Source organism: Chrysochloris asiatica, unplaced genomic scaffold (genome assembly GCF_000296735.1).
Source record: "Chrysochloris asiatica unplaced genomic scaffold, ChrAsi1.0 scaffold00131, whole genome shotgun sequence".
NCBI classification, from domain to species: domain Eukaryota; kingdom Metazoa; phylum Chordata; class Mammalia; order Afrosoricida; family Chrysochloridae; genus Chrysochloris; species Chrysochloris asiatica.
This window is the reverse complement of record NW_006408649.1, coordinates 6,112,425-6,132,761: the sequence shown is the minus strand read 5'-3', so window position 1 is coordinate 6,132,761 and position 20,337 is coordinate 6,112,425. Positions and strand designations below refer to the sequence as shown.

At 38.0% G+C, this 20,337-nt stretch overlaps 1 pseudogene; it reads left to right on the top strand.

Annotated features, from left to right (window-relative positions):
- The first annotated feature begins 11,023 nt into the window (after nucleotides 1-11,023).
- LOC102829617 lies at nucleotides 11,024-13,509 on the top strand (annotated as a pseudogene).
- The last annotated feature ends 6,828 nt before the right edge of the window (nucleotides 13,510-20,337 follow it).

Here is a 20,337-nt window from a genome sequence, read left to right as displayed (position 1 = left end):
ACTGCTAAATTTCCACTATCTATTAACCTAGAAACCTCATCCCAATTGCTATGAATATTCTCTTTAATAGTGGAGGAGAATTCTAGGGAACTGTATATATTATAAAGTTATAGAGTCAGTCCTCATTGTTTATGGATTCTGTATTTACAAAGTCACCTACTCTGTAACATTTAGTTTTGACCCTTATATCAATATCCATGGGCCATTTTAAATATGTACAAAAGAGTGAGTATTTTGTGTCTCCCTATGCATATAGTTCTAGCTGTGGTTAAACAAGATGCTCTGCTATCTTGTTTCTGATTTCATATTATAAACCAACATTCTTTACAGTCTATTTAGCACTCCATTGCTCCTTCCCCCCCCACCCCCCAGTTTAGGTCAAAGTGCTACCTTGTAGTCATTTGGAAACACAAATAGTTGAGCTGGACTATTAACTGAAACTTTGACTGTTCAAGCTCACACATGGGTGCTTTGGAAGATAGTTCTGGCATTTTTTTTCCAAAGATCACAACCTTGAAAACCCTATGAAGCAGTTTTACTCGATACACATGGGGTTAGTATCTACTCAATGACAACTAACAAAAAGTATTCCTAAGTGCAGGAAGGCTGTCATGTTCCTTATGGAGAAAATACATTTGTTAGATAAACTTTGTCCTGTCACCAGTTATAGTGCTATTGGCTATGAAGTCATTGTTAATGAATCAGCACACATTAAATAAAGTGCCTAAACACATAAAACAAGGTTATGCATTGACTGGTTAATGAAAATGTTATGATCAGAGGCTTCTTGCTGTTGTTGTTAAGTGCCGTCAAGTTGGTTCCGACTCATAGTGACCCTGTATAGGAGTGACTGATGAGTTTGAACCACCAACCTTGCAGTTCCAATGACTTTGTAGTCTAGTGCATTGATCTACAGTGCCATGAAAGGACTTCAAGCTACAGAGTAGGACTCTGTTCAGAGGCTTACAGGCACCTAATTCAGAATTTCCCCTAAACTCACGCTCCATAATGTCTTTTCACATAGAATCAATATGTTTTAGATAAAATAATCTCATCTGAGTCTGTTTATTCTTATAAACTATGAGCATAGAAGGAAATCCCAAATTAGTGAAGATCCATCATAAAAACCTCGTTCTGATTCCTATTTCAGGACTCCCTTTATGGTACTAAGATTTTGTTGTTGTTTTTCAGGTATGGTGGAGAGTATATCTGTGTGACATACAGCATTTCATAGAACCTAGCATCTTGCTTGGGAATACAAATGTAGCCATTTTCAGTCCTCTAGGGAAATCTTGAATCTCTCTGAGACTCAGTTTCCTTATTAAAGCAGACTCAGTCTCCCAGAGCCATTGTGAGGATAAAAGGAATAAACACAGTGAAAATGCTATATAAGCTGTAAAAGTGCTAGGTAAACATTAACTATTACATCCTCTATTTCTTGGTCCTGACAACTGACTCCAATTCCTGTTTTCCTAATGGTGGTGGTGATGTTCCTTGGGGTCGATTCTGACTCATAACAACCTTGTATAGGATTTCTGAGGCTGTAAATCTATACAGGAGCAGAAAACCTCACCTTTCTCCCCTAGAGCACCTGATGGACTTGAATTGTTGACCTTTCAGTTACCAGTCCAGTGCATAATCCACTAGGCTACTGAGGCTTCTTCTTTTCCTAACAGGGTAGGTTAAAGATACATGAAGCTAAATCCTGAGCAGCATTTGATTCCTATTAGTGGTTATGATTTACAATGGGAATCAAATACTGCTCAGGATCGGGCTGCGAACCTTAAGGTCAGCAATTCGAAACTACCAGCTGTTCTGCGGGAGAAAGATGAAGCGTTCTGCTTCCGTAAAGATTTATAGTCTTGGAAACCCTGTACAGGGTCACTATGAGTCAGTTCCGACTCTACGGCACATAACCACCACCACCATCTTTAACCTAAGGAACTTTGGTAGTGTAGCGGTTACAAATCGGGCTGCTAACCTGAAGGTCGGCAGTTCTAAACTACAAGTGGTTCCACGGGAGAAAGATGAGGCGTTCTGCTTCCATAAAGATTTACATCCTCATAAACCCTCTGCAGGGTCACTATGAGTCGGAACCGACTCCGTGGTGGTACTTAACAACAACAAGAGCTAGGAAAAGAAGGAGCCCAGGTAGCATAGTGGGTTATGCGTTGATGTGGCATGGTGGGCTAATGCGTTGGACTGCAAAGTCTGTTTGAATCACAAGGTCGGTGGTTCGAGTTCACCAGCAGCTCCTTGGAAACCTTATATAGGGTCTCTATGGGTCAGAAATGACTGGACAGCACTTAATAACAACAACATGGATATTGAAGCCTACATTTTGAGCTGATTTCATGAACACTGTTCTTCCTAATACAGAGGAAAATACTGAAAAATACTAAAGTGGCCAAATAAGAACAAATCTGAGCTTCCCACATGCTTTACAGTTTTGGTCACATTCCCCATCCAGGAGATCATCTTAACAGGATGACACTGTATTTGGAATTCTCAACTTCTTCCTTGTCTCTGGGACAATTCAAGTCCTATAATTGAAGTTCCAAGAAAATTGAAGTCATTCATTTCTTTTTATCTCTAATGTAAAAAATATAGAAATACTGTAACTTTTGCAGAAAAAAAAAACTCCACAACTGCACACAATTATAATAATTGTCTCTGTTTGTCTTCATTTAACCAGCTGGGAAGATAGTCTGGTGGAACACAGCAATTTTCTAAATTCAGAGATAGTTAATTCACAAGAACAGCTGTTACCCAAGCAAGTCCCAACACTTTCTTATTTCATATGCAAAACCAAATTAACTACCGGCTGCCACTGCAGCCTAAAAGTACAACAGGGGTCTGCTCTTCAAATATAATAGCCCACCATCTCTCATCTGTTTTACGTGAAATACCAGAAGGAAATTCAATCTTCCCTGAAAAATACCACCAGACAAAGAAAGCCTATAGTTTTGGAGGAAAGCCCTGTCCATTTTTGCACAAGTGCTTTTCTGTATGGAAAATCCTAACAGGGTCACCTTGGTTAACATCACAGTGTTTCAAAATGTTTCAAGTTAAGCTTCTTTAAAACAATGTTCTTGAACTAGTGTGTGTGTGTATGATAGGGGAAGGGGTGGGTCATAGGGTCCTAGAAAAAAGGCCAGGTAGCTGGCTTCCAATTTTTTTGCATAGATGGGTGAGTGCCTCCAGTACAACATCAGTTTGTTAAAATATTTCAATTTGTATTCCATGTCAATACCTTCAGTTCACCTTCAACTTCTTTCTGCAGCACCACTGGTTCTTCATCCGACACTATCTTTTAAAGTGGTTGAACATCAACTTTTTTTTTTTTTTTTTTGGTACAGTGATTCTGTGTATTCTTTCTATTTTCTCTCTCTCTTTTTAAAATTTTTATTTTGAATTGAATTAAAGGTTACAGGGCAGATCATCAGTTTTACATTCAACAACTCAATACACCTTGTTTCATTACAATGATTATAATCCCCTCCATGTACCATCAGATAACTATTTCTCTCTATTCGCTTTAGCTTTTTTTTTTTTTGTAAACATTCAGGCATATATAATAATTTACACCACCAAAGCAGACATTCTGCAAGTCTGCCTCCTGGCCACCAGCTCTCAGTCTCTCTCTTCCCATGAATCTAGAGTCCTCAGCTGCTCCCTTTCTCCATGTCCCCATCTCTGCCTCTATCTCTGGTGTAGCTGCTTCTCTGGATACGGTCTTGCATTCGGCTTGTGCTCTTCTCCCTTGATGGTCCTGGGGGCCTTTGTTTCTGGACTGTAAGATTAACTACTCCCCCATTTTTGGTACAAAATTTCTACCTTTATACTTGGGACAGTTGCAATTAGTCATGATAAGAATCTTATCCCAGTCTCTTTTAACCAGACCCATCTAGAAAAGATGAAAACTATTCAGTGGGGACTCTTTCTCCCCCCCACACACTCTTAAACTAAACTCCCTCATGAAAGCTTATAAGCCAGTCACTTCGTGCTTTTATTTCCCTCTCGTTTAGGAGATGAACTGGCAAAATGGCAGCATCAATGGGCTCAATTGTGGCAATAATTGTGAAGTGTTTCATTCTGTTGTACATAGGGTCGCTATGAGTTGGTACCAATTCGATGGCACCTAACAACAACAACATTTAGGTAGCCAATGTCTGTGTTGCCCGTCCCTGTCTACCCTGTGTACAGAGTGGATAACATTGATTACTGATGTGAAGACTTCTCACCTCTCTGTTGGTATTTAGAGTTACTCCCTCTATGAGAATATATCAAGTTCATCAACTTATAGCAATTTACTCTCGTTTTCTTTATCAAAAATTGTTTTGTTTTATTTTATCTTCTTTTAGTCGAGTTCTGATTATCAAGCTATCAAGGCTAGGTCAAATGGGTACTGTCTGCAAGTTTGGATGTTCTTATGCATCTCCCCTCACTTCATATCAGCTGGATGTTTCACTCTCAGCTCTAGACCTCTGTGACTATGTCCTTGTTCATGGGCTCAAGTGTCCCCAGGCCTCACTACTCTTTGGACCAACCAGTCCTTCCTCTTCTCTCTCTCATCTCCAGGTCAACGGGAGTTAATGGACTGTGGTTGAACTCAGCCCATTTCTTCATTGCTGCCTTTCCCCCTCTTTCATTCACCAGTAAACCAACATGGGCAGCAGCAAGGTTACATGTCTGTCTGCTCATGTGCTCCCTTTGAGTTTCAGGCTTAGAGGGGGGTTTGTACTGAAGGGACTTGATTGCTTGTCTTAATGGCTTCCTGGCCAACAACTTGCTTATTCTTGTAGTAGCCAGTCTTACTGCCATTTTTGTTTTGAGTTTTTCCTGATGATCTTTCTTTGAAGATGTATCTTTTGTCACCCTAGCTGTTCCAAGCTGGTCTACTTGTCCTTTCTAGTGGGAATGTTCCACCTCAGAAGGTTCTGGATGGGGCTCAGGATTCCACCTAAGGTCCTATACGCTACAAAGGGTCCACAAGAGACCTATTTTTTTTGGGCAAGTTCTAGAACCCCTTTTAGGTATTCGAATCAGTTATAGGCTGAATACTGGCTTACAAGGTTTCTGTAATCATATTTTCCTACATTCCTTTCTATCCCACTCAAGTGTCTATTTTAAAATAGTAGGAAACAGAAACCAATATTCATAAGACAGTCAAGCATTGTAATATAATTTCCCCTCTTCAAACTATGCCTTGATCCCTGTATCACAGAGCCCTTTTGTTCCAAGGTTGAGCATGCATCACTACCTCTGTCCCATTAGCCCATGCAAACCTGTCTCACCTTGTTCTTCCACCTCCTCCCACTTCTTGTATTGCCCTCTCCAATACCCAAACGATGACTTTCCATCTTCTTTTGATGCTTTCTCCATCATTCAATATTTTGACCAGGAATCTAGAAATATGGCAAATCAGTGCTTGAAACTTTTATTCAGTTCTTTCAGCTTGAAAACTGCTAAACATGCTTCTCCCTTTTGGTTTTCTAACTCCAGGTCTTAACACATTTCATTATAATACTTGGCTTTGTCTTCTCAAGCTGCCTTTTGAAATTTTCTATTTAGATCTTTTACTTCCTTATTTCTTACATTTGCTTTAGCATCTCTATGACAGAAAGCAAGTTTCAGAGTCTCTTCTCACATCCACTTTGGTCTTTGTCTTTTTTTTTTTTTTTTGCTTTCTTTCTTTATGATGTTCTTTATGTCATTCCACAATTCTTCTAGTCTTTGATCGTTAGAATCTAATGTCTCAAATATGTTCTTGAAGTGATCTCTAAATTCAGGTGGGATATGTTCAATTTAAAATTCTGACTCTCATGGACAGGTTTAATTTTCAGTAGCTTTAATCTGAACTTCCATATGAGCAATTGATGCTCTGTTTCATAGTCTGCACTTGGCCTTATTTTGGCTGATAATATGGAGCTTTTCCACTGTCTTTTCCCACTGTCTTTCACAGTGTCCATTTAATTTCCATGAATGCCTTCTGGTGAGTTCCATGTGTATAGTCATCTTTTATGTTGTTTAAGAAACTTGTTTACACTGAAGAAGTCATTGGCCTATAAAATTCTATCCTGTGATCTCCAGCACCTTTTCTGTCACCAAAGCTTTATTTTCCAACTGCTGATCTTTCCTCTTTGTTTTCAACATTTACATTCCAATCACCAGTAATTATCAGTACATCTTGATTGCATATTTAATCAATTCAGTCCGAAGAAATTGGCAGAATTCTTCAGTTTCATCATCACTGGTTTTAGTGGTTGGTGCGCATATTTGGATTAGTAGTTGTTGCTTATTCTATAACACAACCTTATTTGTTCTAAGAATAATTCTTAAAATTACTTATGATTATATCAAATCAGTGCTCCAGGGGGTGTTGTTGTTGTTATGTGCCGTGGAGTTGGTTGCGACTCATAGTGACCCTGTACAGGGTTTCCAAGGCTGTAAATCTTTACAGGAGCAGAAAGCCTCATCTTTCTCCCATGGAACAGCTGGTAGTTTCGAACTGCTGACCTTGAGGTTCACAGCCTGATTCGTAACCACTACGACCACACTAATTTTCTACAAGCATTGCTGGCATACTTCCAAATGCATTAATATAGATAAGTCAGTGTAGGAACCACTGCATGAGGAAAACATCATTCTACTGAAAGAATCAGGCTTCTCCAGAAATTTAGCTGAATAACATTCTAGAAGGACTTATCTGGCTGCAAAGGGGCCTCACCAATCCTGAATGCCCATTTCTTCTGACATCCATTTTGGTCTTATATTTCTTTCCTTTCACTTTAATGATTTTTTTGTTTTCTTCATGTATAAGGGTGACTCAAACATTTTTTGCAGTCTGGGTGTAGATTTTATTTTAATCAACTTTTAGAAAAGACAAATACATCATTTTGGAAATAATCTCCTTGCTTTTCAATACACTTTGTTCATCTGTCAACAACTTTAGTATTTCCTTATTTAAAAAATGTTTTAGGCTGAGCTTTGAGCCAAGAATTCTCCACTGCCTTCACTTTTTCATCCTTGAAGGGTCGCTTTCAGGGGACCAATCAGGTAGAAGTCTGATAGAGCAAGATTAGGCCTACCTGGAGCATGTTTTAACACTGCAAAAGGAAATTTTTGCTGAGTGTCAACAGTATGTGCAGAGGTGTGAGGACATGCATTGTCATGCAAGATCACAAAGCCCTTGGATGGCAGTCTTCTGCATTTAATCAGATGTTTCGGCTTTAGCTTTTCAGTGAATATCTCACTGTAATGAGCACTGTTGATTGTTGAGCCTTTTTCCTGATAATGTTCCAATACTGGCCCTTGAGAACCCCTCCAAACTGTAAGCATCCATTTTCCAGCTGATGGTTGACCTTTTTTTGTCAGTAATTGAGAATGCTTCCATGCTATACTCTGCCATTTACCCTCAGGCTTATAGTGATGAATCCATGGTAACAATTTTTTTAAAGAAACTTCCCTTCTTTCAAGTATTTGCCCAAATTTTATTTGCAGATATTCAAACGCTTCTGTTTATACTATTCTGCTAGTTGTTTCAATACCCATCTCACACAAACTTTTGAAACACAAGTTTTCATAGTTAAAGCCATTGGTGCTTTGTAAATGATTTGTCACATAGTCCTCTGTCAGTTGTCTATTCCACAGAATAATTTCGTGTACATGCTCAATGTTGTCATCACCCATGAACAGATATTTGAATATAACCAGAGTGTTGATAATTTTTTAATTTATATTCATATCGTATCTGTTCTTGATACGATATGAATATAAATTAAAAAATTGAGTCTCTAATTTCAGGTGCATCATACTTTGGCACAAATTTTTTTTTTTTCTGTTCTTATGAGCTTGTTTTACCTTTCCTCAGCTTTAGCCTGAACCAGTAGACTCCTAATCTTGTGATGATACTGATCTTCTCCATTGTCAGGACAGACCACTTTTCATCACCCTCAGGATGGGCTGCTCTCAGACATATATATATACATGTACATATATGTAGACATATTTGTCTTTAGGTGCCATCTAGTTGATACACACTCATGACAACCCCACATGACAGTAGAATTGCCCCAAAGTGTTTTCTTAGCTGTAATCTTTACAGAAGCAGATCAATAGGTTTTTCTCACTTCAAGCTGCTGAGGAGTTTCCAATTTCCAACAGTTGCACCACTAGGGTTGTTATAGACAGAAGGTAGACAGACAGATAGATAGAGCCTATTTGCCACTTGGGTCAAATCTGTTGTGCTTACTTCAAGGAAATGGCTAATAAAATTGTAAAGGCAAAAGGTTCATATATGTGTTTCAGTCTTTCTGTTATCTAATGCTGCTATAACAGAAATGTCACAGTGAATGTACTTTTTCACAGTACAGGAGGTTAGAGGTCCAAATGCAAGACCTTAGGGGAAGGTGTTCCCTGTCAGACCTGGGTAAAGGCTCTAGTATCTTTAGCTTCTTTTTCTTGGTTCTTTGGAGATTTCCATGTGGCTGTGGATTAAGAACTGGGCTGTTAACCACAGGTCAGCAGTTCAAATCAACCAGTCATGCTATGAGAAAAAGATGAACAGGGTTGCTATGAGTCAGAACTGATTCAGTGACACACATCCACCACCAACTAGTATCTCCTCTTCCCTCCTTGGCTTGCTTGATCTGTTCTGTTTATATTTTATAAGAGATTGACTCAAGACATACTCTACACTAATCAGGAGGAACCAGTCCCTAGAGAAGTATATCATGTTTTGTAAAGTGCAGGGTCAGCAAAGAAAAAGGAAGATTCTTTCTGATTAGATGAATTAACATAGAGGCAGCAACAATGGGTTCAAATGTAACAATTGTGAAGATGGTGCAGGACTGGGTGGTTTTCACTCTATTAAGCATAGAGTCGCTGTGAGTCGGAACCTACCTGATGGCACCTAACAACAAATAAAACAATCTTGTCTCAGTAATATAACAAACAAAAACCATTCTCAAATGTGATTATAACACAGGCATAGAAGTTTGGATTTACAACCAGAGCTTTGATCAGTTTATAAAAGGTTCAGTCATGGCCCACAAGAACAAGGACAGTGTGTTCCTTTCAGAGTTAGCTACCAAATCTCTTGAACATTTTATTGACCTAAGCAGGAAGCAGGTAGCAATGCCTTGCTCAAAGATGGCAGCTGACTGGGCCTCAACATACATTCAAACAGGCACAATTGGCTACTAGCTTTGAGCCTGTTTGCTACTTGGGACAAATCTCTTGTGCAAGAGATAGAGTTTCTATGCAACATATATGCTGTCCTTGTTTACATCAGCCATGGATGAACCATTTTGAAGTAGTTTGAAGTCTTGTTTACAACATTTAGGGGAGATTTATATAATTTAAATACAATTATACCCTTAACATTCCATCTTTTGGTTACCACAAATTTATATTCTTGCTATATGCAAAGCACAATAATCGTATCATATCCTCTCTGAAGTTTAAAATCAACTCCCAGGTTCATTTTGAACCATTTAAATTAATAGGGGTGAAATTTTAGGTATATTCCATCCTGGGTCAAAAGACCTCTTTATTTGCAAACGTGTGAAATATAGATTATAAATGATCTGTTTCCAAGGTATAATGATGGAACAGGGACACAATAGACATTTTCATTACAAATGGGAAAATTGGAGAGAAAGAAGGGATAATGGGTAACTTGTTAAGTACCGTGGAGTCGGTTCCGATTCATAGCAACCTTGTATAGGGTTTCCTAGGAGCAGCTGGTGAGCTTGAACCAGTGACCTTGCAATTCAAACTAACCTTGCAGTCCAGCACATTAACATGCAGTGCCACACCATGACTCCAAGTCCAAAAGCCAGCAGAATAATTTACTTTAGTGATCAAGATGTGAAAATAGTTCTCTGTTCTTTGGAACCATCTGGATTAGGACCTCATGATTCCAACTCTAGATTCTGAATCAAGCCCACCTTGACATTGGATTCAGCTCTGCCTTCCAGGTCTACGGGGATGGCCACTCTGCTCCCTTGGCTTTGAGTGACAGCTCTGCTATTCATGATCCTTCCAACAGTTCTCATGATTTCTCAGCTTCTTATTAGAGGCTGACAGATGTATCTCCTTTGGCCTGTTCCTTGCCTATAGAATTCCAAGAAGCAAACTATGTTCTTTTCTTTTCTTTTCTTTCTTGAAGCTAATAGTTTATTTATTATGATAGTTGGTTAGATCCACCAATCACAGGCTTAATCTCTTTACCAAAGATTGTGTAGTCATGTTCTTTGTGAAAATTCTAGGACACATAGACTAAGTTTGTAAACCAAGATTTTCCAAATCTTTGTTTTATTTTCATTTTACACCAATCATTTTAAGTTCATCACTTTTCTCTTCTATTTTTCTGTAAGAGGCAATAAGAAACCATGCCATTTCTTTTAGATCTTGCTTTAAAATGTTCTCAGCCAAATATACAAGTTCAAAACTTTCAATTTTTACCTTCCACCAAACATTTGAACATAATTCAGACACATTCTTTGCCAGTGTATAAAAAGCATTGCCCTTCCTACATTGCCCAAACAAGCCTCACTAGAAGCCCATATAATGTCCACATGTCTGGTAACGCTCTGTTGCTGACACCATTATCTAAGATTATCTAAGATGTATTACCTAAGATGACTAAGACTTTCTCTATGATTCTCCTCACATCCTTTTGAGCTCTCCATAGAACTACGTTTGACATTGTAATTCTACTAACCATTTAAGCTTTTACCATTTTGGCACCTTGAAGCATGATGTCCTTCTCCAGGGACTGGTGTCTCCTGATAATATGTCAGAAGTATGAGAGACAAAGTTTCACCATCCTGGCTTCTAAGGATCATTCTGGCTGTGCTTTTTCCAATATGGATTTATTTGGTCTTATGGAAGACCATGGTACTTTTAATATTCTTTCTAACACCATAATGGATTCCTGGTGTGGTGTTGTAAATAAGCATGGGGTGCTTTTCCCACAATCCTTTGTGCTCTTCCTTCCCAACCTGTTCCCATCGCTATGGCTCCCACAAAGAAGGGTGGCAAGAAGAAGGGCCATTCTGCTATCAACGAAGTGGTGACCAGAGTGTACACCATCAACATGCACAAGTGCATCCATGGAGTAGGCTTCAAGAAGCGTGCCCCTCAAGCACTCAAGGAGATTCAGAAATTTGCCATGAAGGAGATGGGAACACCAGATGTGCAGATTGACACCAGGCTTAACAAAGCTGTGTGGGCCAAAGAAATCAGGAATGGCCCGTACCGTATCTGGGTGTAGTTGTCCAGAAAATGTAATGAGGATGAAGAGTCACCAAACAAGCTCTATACACTGGTTATCTATGTGCCGGTCCTGTACTATGAAAACCCTGTACAGGGCTGCTGTTAGTTACTTAACAACTACAGCCCCACCATAACTCAAATGCATTAATTCTTCTGTGATCTTCCTTATTCATTGTCCAACTTTCACATGTATATGAGGCTATTGAAAATACCTTATCTTGAGACAGGCACAACGTAGTCCTTAAACTGATATGTTTGCTCTTGAACACTTTAAAGAGGTGTGCAGCAGATGAAAGTAAAATGAAATCTTTGGCAACTTCAATCTTTTCTCCATTTAACATGATGTTATCAATTGTTTTACTTGTTAAGATTATATTGAGTTTTTAAAAAATTCTTTATAAGTTAGTTTTGGGTTAATTTGTGTCTTTCTAGGAATACGTTGATTTCATTTTTTTAGTTTGTTGGCAGACAATTATAATTTTTATAATGAATGATATACCCTCTTTTATTTCTAGTTTGGTAATTGGCATCTCTTCTTTTATTTTAGTCTAGCTAAGGGCTTTTCAATACTGTTGATCTTTAAAAAAATTCAATTTTAGTTTTCATTATTTTTTTCTAATGTTTTTCTCTTTCTATTTTATTGATCTCCACTCATTATTATCTCCTTTCTTCTGATTGCTTTGGGTTAGATTACTCTTCTTTGTCTAGTTCCTCAAAATTGAAACTTAGGTTATTTATAAAAAGTTTTTTTCAGATCCAATATAAGTGTTTACAGCTACAAATTTATTTCTATGTAACATTTTATTGCATCCTGTACATTTTAGTATATTGTATTAAGTTTTCATTCAGTTCAAAAATATTTTTCAATTTCTTTGGTAATTTCATTTTTGACCCATGGGTTTCAGAGGATTGTTTCATTTGATTCCCAAATATTGGGTATTTCCCCAAGCATCTTTAGTTTTGTTAATCTTTAATGTAATTCATTATGCATTCCTGGTTGTGGTACTGTAGGATAAGCACTGAACTGCTAACCACAAAGTTTGAATCCACAGCCACTCCTCGAAACCCTATACAGTGTCATTATGAGTCAGAACAGACTCAGCAGCACTTAACAACAACAGTGTCAAAGGATATAATTCATATGATTTAATTTTTTTTAAATTAACTCATAGTCATGTGGTTTATTTTAGAGAAGGTTGCATGTGCACTCTCTGTATCGATCTAGGAGTTCATTTAAACATCAAGTCAGCTCTAACTATTCTTTGACCTAGGGTCTGTTGCCTCTTATGTCTCCTATACCCATGTAAGCATGTATGCTCTGAAGGCCAGGAGTGTGTAGGTGACCTTGTCCTTGCTCCTGTCTCTGCTGCAGTTATATATAACTTGTTGTCATTCCAGGATATGGAAGCTTATTGTGGCCCATCATGGCTGCCTCACCTCCTGCAACTACCTATAGAATCCCTTTCTAGTACATTGGCTCATTGTTCCCTAGTCTATTGGTCTGTAGTTGTCCCAAACAAGACCTCAACCTCAAGCTAGTGGAGGCACTTGTTCTTGTTCCCTTGGTTCTCCAACTGGCAATGAAAATCAAGTGAGACACCTCTGTGTGTGGCAGTGAAGGTGGGTGAACTACTGGTAGAGTTGAAAGTGGGGATGAAGAGGCTCAGGGCAAGAACACCAGGGGCTCATGGTGTTCTTATAAAAATCAGTAATTTTCTGAATAAATGCTTTTCAATTTGCTGCCAGAATTTGGTTGATTTCCAGAAGACTAAAATGGCTGCTTTGGGAAACTTTGTTAAACCTTATCATTGCTTTATGAGGACACGATTTGTTAATCATTTTGTCATGATGGAAGTCATACTCAGATTTGTTTATTTGTTTCCATTTTAGCATCTTTGAACAGCATCTTTTGTTCATTTAAATTCTCCTATGGAAGGTAAAAATCCAGACCCCAAACAGATCAACAGAGCTGCTTATGTTAAAGACAAATGTTCCCACAACTTCTACTTAAATTTTACCATCCAACTGCACACATATACCCTGTAGAGTATCTGGAGTATAATTAAAAAACCATTTAATTGAATACAGGTACTTCTTTTAATTTAGGAAATTGAGGCACAAAAAGGGATGCTGAAGATCAGTTACAGAGGGACTGAAGGGAGAAAGTCAGGACACAGGTTCATGGAAGTTGCAATGGACTGGGAAGCTCTTGTCTTTCCTCCATGAGGGGATTGTACCTTTAACCACTGTTGGGAGAGGATGAATTTCCAGAGTTACTGTCTTGTCCTATGAAAACATGTACTATATTTTGTTATTAAGTATATATACTTTGTAACAGTCGCTGGAAAAGGATGTCATGCTGGGTAAGATGGAGGGTCAGAGAAAAAGAGGAAGACCCCCAACGAGATGGATCAGCCAGGTGGCATCACTGATGGTGTCAAGTGTGGCAGTGGTGGGTTGGCCCAGGATCAGACATTGTTTCATTCTGCTGTGCATGGGGTCGCTATGAGTTGGTTCCAACTCGATGGCACCTGACAACAACAACAACAACAACTTTATATTATTGAACATATATAATGTGCCAAACACAGTCTCAGGTGGAAGCCCTCAGCAAAAACTATCAATGGAATCTTTAACGTTGGGAGATAGTAAACAGTCCATAGGAATTCTTCATCTCTGTCCTTCCTTTCCTTTCAACTCTGCCAACCTCCCTTAACTGGAATAACCATCACTAGTAAGAATAAGAGTAAATGTGTACATCATTATCTTAATATATGCCTATATACTTAATATGTGTTAGATACAAGTGAAGTTCCTAACCTATGCAAGTGTTTTATGCATATGATTTAAGTGTTTTATGAAAAAAAAATTTTTCATTTAAACTTTACAACAAATCTATGTTGTTATTAAGTGCTATGAGTCTGTTCCGACTCATAGCGACCCTGTATAAAGTTTTTGATGAGCAGCTGGTGAGCTAAATTTACCCAGAGAGGGTATATATTTTTGCCCAGTCTATGGATAAAGCTGAAATATGACTTCAAGTCTATGTATTTTCAAATCTGTGCTTTCTATCTCTGAAGAGGTTTATTATCTTTCAAAACATGAAACCTTCAACTGAATGGCAAGATCTCTGATTTATGCCAAATTTAGGAGGACAACTGGATTCATCATTACTCTGTGACCTATGTAAAGGAAAGGTACCCCATGCCCCTTACTCTCCATACAAATACACTTGCAACACTCTGGGGTATATGTATCATTTGTTGAGCTCAGGTAGGGTTTGACAAAGTTTTCAAAGTCATAATTTTCTACCAAGGTGCACTTCAAATGTGCCTTAAGGAGTAGTACTTTTTTTTTTTTTTTTTTTTTAAGGCAGAACCACCATTCTTCACAGCTTCTCTGCTTTGGGAAGACAGAGCAGGTTGGTGGAGGAGTTTAGCAGATTTATTGACATGAACATAGTGTTTGAGACAGAAGGCAAGCTGTCATAGCCTGACATGCAGGAAACTTGAGATAAATATTTCTATTGACTTTCCATGGATTCGTTATCCTCATATGCCCTAGTACAGGAGGTATTCATATTAGAATGAACTTGGTAAAAGGGTTTGTTCTTGCTCCAAAAGAAATTAATTAGGGGTGTAGGGAGGAAGAAGGAAAGAAGGGAAAGATATTCATGAAAATGACTGAAAGTAAATCAGAGATTAAATAAAATCAGAAAAGTCGTTTCCTCATGTTTACTTATTCTCCCCAAAACAGCTAAATAATGCATTTGAATATCAAAAATAATAAGATTTATTTGAAATAATACCTAAAAATAGCTACATTTATGAGTATTTACATACAATGATACATTACTAAGTACTTAGTGTACATCCATTCAGCAATTTTTAATTGAACATGTACTATGTGCCTGACACAGTCTTAGAAACTTGGCATTTATCACTGAGTAAAACTCTTATGGACTCTTTCATTCTTTGAGGGTGGGTAAGTCACACAATTAATAATAAACAATGATGAGAAATGGAATTATATATCACGTTATGATCCATGCTATGATACTTACAGGATAAAGTTAAATATTGCAGAGAACACAGGAACCATCCAATTAGGATAGTCTGATCTCTGATACTCCCTCCACAGCTCCACACTGAAGTCACAGGGATGATTACCTTTCTTTCATGCTGTTGTTGGTAAATGCTGTCCAGTAGATTCTGACTCATAGAGACTCATATGGTTTCCCAGGAGCAGCTGGTGAGTTTGAACCACCAAGCTTATGGTTCAAACCAACCTCATGGTCCAGTGCTTATCCTACAATACCACATCTGGACTCCATAGCCAATGTTTATTCACATCCTGACTCTTTGATCATCTAACTCCTTTTCCTTTTAAAATTCTCTTTCCTCAGCTTCATGGCAAACTTTTCCTCATTCTTCCAGCTCTCAGTTCAATGCCATCTCCACTGAGTCTCCCATTTTTATCTGCTACGTCCTGCCACTAAATCACTTACTACCTCCTTACCATATCTTGGTGTGTTGCACTCACCTTTCTTGGGACATGTATTCAATTCTATTTTGCTGTCGGCTTTTCACCACTAATGAATCACTCAGTAGCAGAACAATGCTGGTGTTCTAAGGAATCTTGGAGATGCAAAAATAAATCCTTTAGCCTTCATCTCATTCACAAACCTCTGCTCCACATCCTATTTCACGATGGGTTAACATACACATGATCTTAATTATAAGAACATTTTGAGATCTAACTTGAAGTACAATCCTGTCTATAATAGAATAATATCCATATACCTTCAAGAAAGAACTGCCAAAAGAGCCAATAGATCCGTTTTGGAGGAAGTGTAGCCAGAGTGCTCCTTGGAGGCCAGGATGGGTAAACTTCACCTCACATACTTTGGACATATTGTCAGGAGCGATCAGTCACTGGAGAAGGATATCATGTTTGGCAAGGTGGAGGGTCAGAGAAAAAGAGGAAGACCCCCAACGAGATGGATTGGCCAAGTGGCAGCATCGATGGACTCAAGTGTGGCAACAGTAGTGAGGTTGGCCCAGGATTGGGCAGTGTTTTGTTCTGCTGTGCATAAGGTCGCTATGGGTTGGTACTGACTCGATGACACCTAGCAACAACAACAAACCAGAAAGACCAATTAATACCACTATTATTCAATTTTTTACACCAACCACTAAAGCCAGTGATGATGAAATTGAAGATTTCTGTCAGGTTCTTCAGTCTGAAATTGATCACACATGCCATCAAAATGTATTGATAATTACTGGTGTTTGGAATGCAAAGGTTGAACAAAAAGAGGAAGGATCAGTAATTAGAAAATATGGCCTTGGTGATAGAAATGATGCTTGAGAACACATGATAGATTTTTGCAAGACCAATGACTACTGCATTGCAAAAAATTTTTTAAACAACATAAAAGACATACACATGGACTTTATCAGATGGAATACACAGAAATCAATTTGACCTTATCTCTAGAAAGAGACGATGGAAAAGCTCTGAATAATCAGCCAAAACAAGGCCAGGGGCAGACTGTGAAACAGACCATCAATTGCTCATATGAAAATTCAGGCTGTTATTGAAGAAAATTAAAACAAGTCCAAGAGAGACAAAATATTTCCTTGAATATGTCCCACCTGAATTTACATATCATTTAAAGAACAGATTTGATGTACTAGACACTAATGACCTAAAACCAGAAGAAGCTGGGATGACATCAAGAACATCATACAAGAAGGAAGCACAAAGTATTTAAGAAGACAAGAACTAAAGAAATGACCAAAATGGATGTCAGAAGAGACTCTGACACTTGCTTTCAAGTGGGAGAGATGCTAATGCAAATGGAACAAATGAGGAGGTAAAAAAGCTGAAAATAAATTTTCAAAGGGCATCTTGAGAGGACTAAATCAAATATTATAACAAAATGTGCAAAGATCTGTTAGAAAACAAAAAGGTAAGAACACACTCAGCATTTATTAAGCTGAAAGAACTGAAGTAAAAATCCTATCCTCGATTTGCAATACTGACGAATTCTTGAACAGTATATGATGCAGAAACATCACAAGAAGATGGAAGGAACACATAAATCAACTAAACCAAAAAGACGTGGTCGATGTTTAATCATTTTAAGAGGTTGCATATGATTAAGAGCTAATGGTACTGAAGGAAGAAGTCCAAGGTGCACTGAAAACAATGGCAAAGAATACGGCTACAGGAACTGATGAGGTACAATTTGAAATCAAACAAACTGATACAGTACTGAAGACACTCAGTAAATTATGACAAGAAATTTGGAAGACAGCTACTTGTCCAACTGACTAAAAGATATCCATATTTGAGCTCATTCCAAAGAGAAGTGACCCAACAAATTGTGGAAATAATGGTATAATATCATTAATATCACATGCAATTAACATTTTACTAAGGATAATTTAAAATGGCTGCTGCAGTACATTGACAGAGAACTACCAGAGGTTAAACTGGATTCAGGCTAGGACGTGGAAAGGGGAATATCATTGCTGATATCAGATGGATATTTATTGACAATGCTAATGCTTTTGACTGTGTGGATCATGACAAGGTACAGATATCATTTCTGACAATAAGTATTCTGGGACACATAACTGTGCTCATGAGAGCCTGTACTTAGACCAAAAGGCAGTCATTTGAGCAGAACAAGGGGATATTGAATGGTTTGAAATCAGGAAAGGTGTGTACCAGGGTTGTTTTCTTTCTCCAAACTTATTTAGTCTGTATCCTGAGCAAATAGAAGCAGGATTATATGAAAAAGAATGTGGCATCAGGATTGGAGGAAGACTCATTAACAACCATCAATATGCAGATGATACAACCTTGATTGCATAAAGTGAAGAGGACTTAAAACATTTACTGATAAAAAACAAGACCATAGCTTTCTGTATGGATTGCATCTCAATGTTAAGAAACAAAACTCCTTATCAATGTACCAATAAATAACATCATGTTCAGTGGAGAAAAGATTCAAGGTGTCAAAAGACTTCATTTTGCTTGTATCCACCATCAACATCCCCCATCTGGAAGCAGCAGTCAAGAAATCAATGTATTGCATTAAGTAAATCTGCTTCACATGGTCTCTTTAAAATGTTCAACATCAAAGATGTCAGTTTGCCTGAACCAAGCCATGTGAAACTTGGACAATGAATAAGGAAGACCACAGAAGAATTGATGCATTCAAGTTATGGCATAGGAGAAGAATGTTAAACACACTGTGGACTGCCAGAAGAACAAACAAATCTGTTAGAAGAAGTGCAATTAAAATGCTCCTTAGAAGTCAAGGTGGCCAGATTTCGTTTTTCATACTTCAGAAGGAACCTGTCCCTGGAGAAGGACATCATGCTTGATAAAATGAAGGCTCAGTGAAAAAGAGGATTAAAATGGATTGGCATCTTAATCCTCTTTAAGTGGATTAAGCAGCAATGGGCTCAAACATAGCAGCTATTGTGAGGATGGCACACGAGTGGGTGGTGTTTGATTCTGTTGTACATAATGTCTTTATAAGGCAAAACCAACTCTGTGGCACCTAACAACTATAGCAGAAATACTAAAAGTGGGTGAGTTTAATAAACAGAAATTTATTTCCTCACAGTTTAGGAGGCTAGAAGTTCAAATTCAGTGCATAGGGTTAAGAGAAAGCCCCTCTCTCTGTGCTGGCTCTCAAGGTGTCCTGTTCTCTACAGCATTCCTCAGTGTCTTGGAGAGATCTTCAAGTGGCATCTTTCTTCCCCTATTTGTGGTTACTTGTCTTTCTCTGTATGCTGTTCTTTATATTACTCAAAAGTGATGAGGTTTAGGGCACACCCTACAAAACTCTATTTTGTAATCTCAAATGAGATTACTTTCACAGGGGTTAGGATTCCAATTACATAGTCTGTGGGAACACAATTCAATCCACAATGGCCACTGAGCTGGTCAGGCCAAAGATATAGGAACAAAAAGAATATACAGTGAAACCTGTGAGAGCCAGAATTCAATGGGTCTGGCTTATTCTGGATTTCACAAGTGTTCTGCCTTTGATAGGGTAGAGTCACCAATGTTCAATCACTATCTATTCAATGGAAGATATTTTGAGTTTTCCTTCTCTAACGGGTTTATATCTTACACAGTTTCCAACATTTGCAGGTTTTACTATATATACATATTTTGATGCCTTTTTCTCTAGTATTATCTAATCTTTGCTACACTGAAGCAGTGAGTCTTCTTCCAATATTGATGTCATATTCTTGTTAACATAGCCGAGCTTCTTGGATTATTTGCTCAGCATACAGCTTGAATAAGCATTGTGAAAGGACACAACCCTGCCACACACCTTTCCTGATTTTAAAACACAGGGTCCATTTGTTCTGCTCAAACAACTGCATTTTGTTCTGTGTAAAGCTTCCATAAACACAATCAAGTGTTCGGGAATTCCCATTATTCACAAAGTTGTCTACAATTTGTTATGATCCACACAGTTAACTGCATTTGCATAGTCAATAAAGCACAGGTAACCATCTTTCTGGCATTCTCTACTTTCAACCAAGATTCACCTGATCTCAGCAATGATATCTCTCACTCAACATTTTTTTCCAAATAGACTTGACTTTCCAGAAGTTCGCTGTTGATATACTCTGCAATACATTTAATCCATCTTTAGCAAAATTTTACTTGCATGTGATGTTGGTATATTGTTAGATGATTTTAGCATTTAGCTGGGTTGCCTTTATTTGGAATTGGCACAGATATAGATCTCCTCCAGTCAGTTGGGAAAGTGACTGTCTTCCAAATTCTTGGCATAAAAGAGTGAGTGCTACCAGTTTGCCTTTGATGATTGAAGCATCTCAATTGGTATTGTGTCAATTTTTGAAGGCTTGTTTTGTTTTCTTTTTGGCAATTCCTTCAATGCAGCATGAATTTCTTCCTTCAATTGATCATATGCTACCTTGGGAAATGATTGAAAGCCAAGCAATTGTCTATCTGAATATTCTTCCCACCTTCTTTTGATGCTTTTTGCATCAG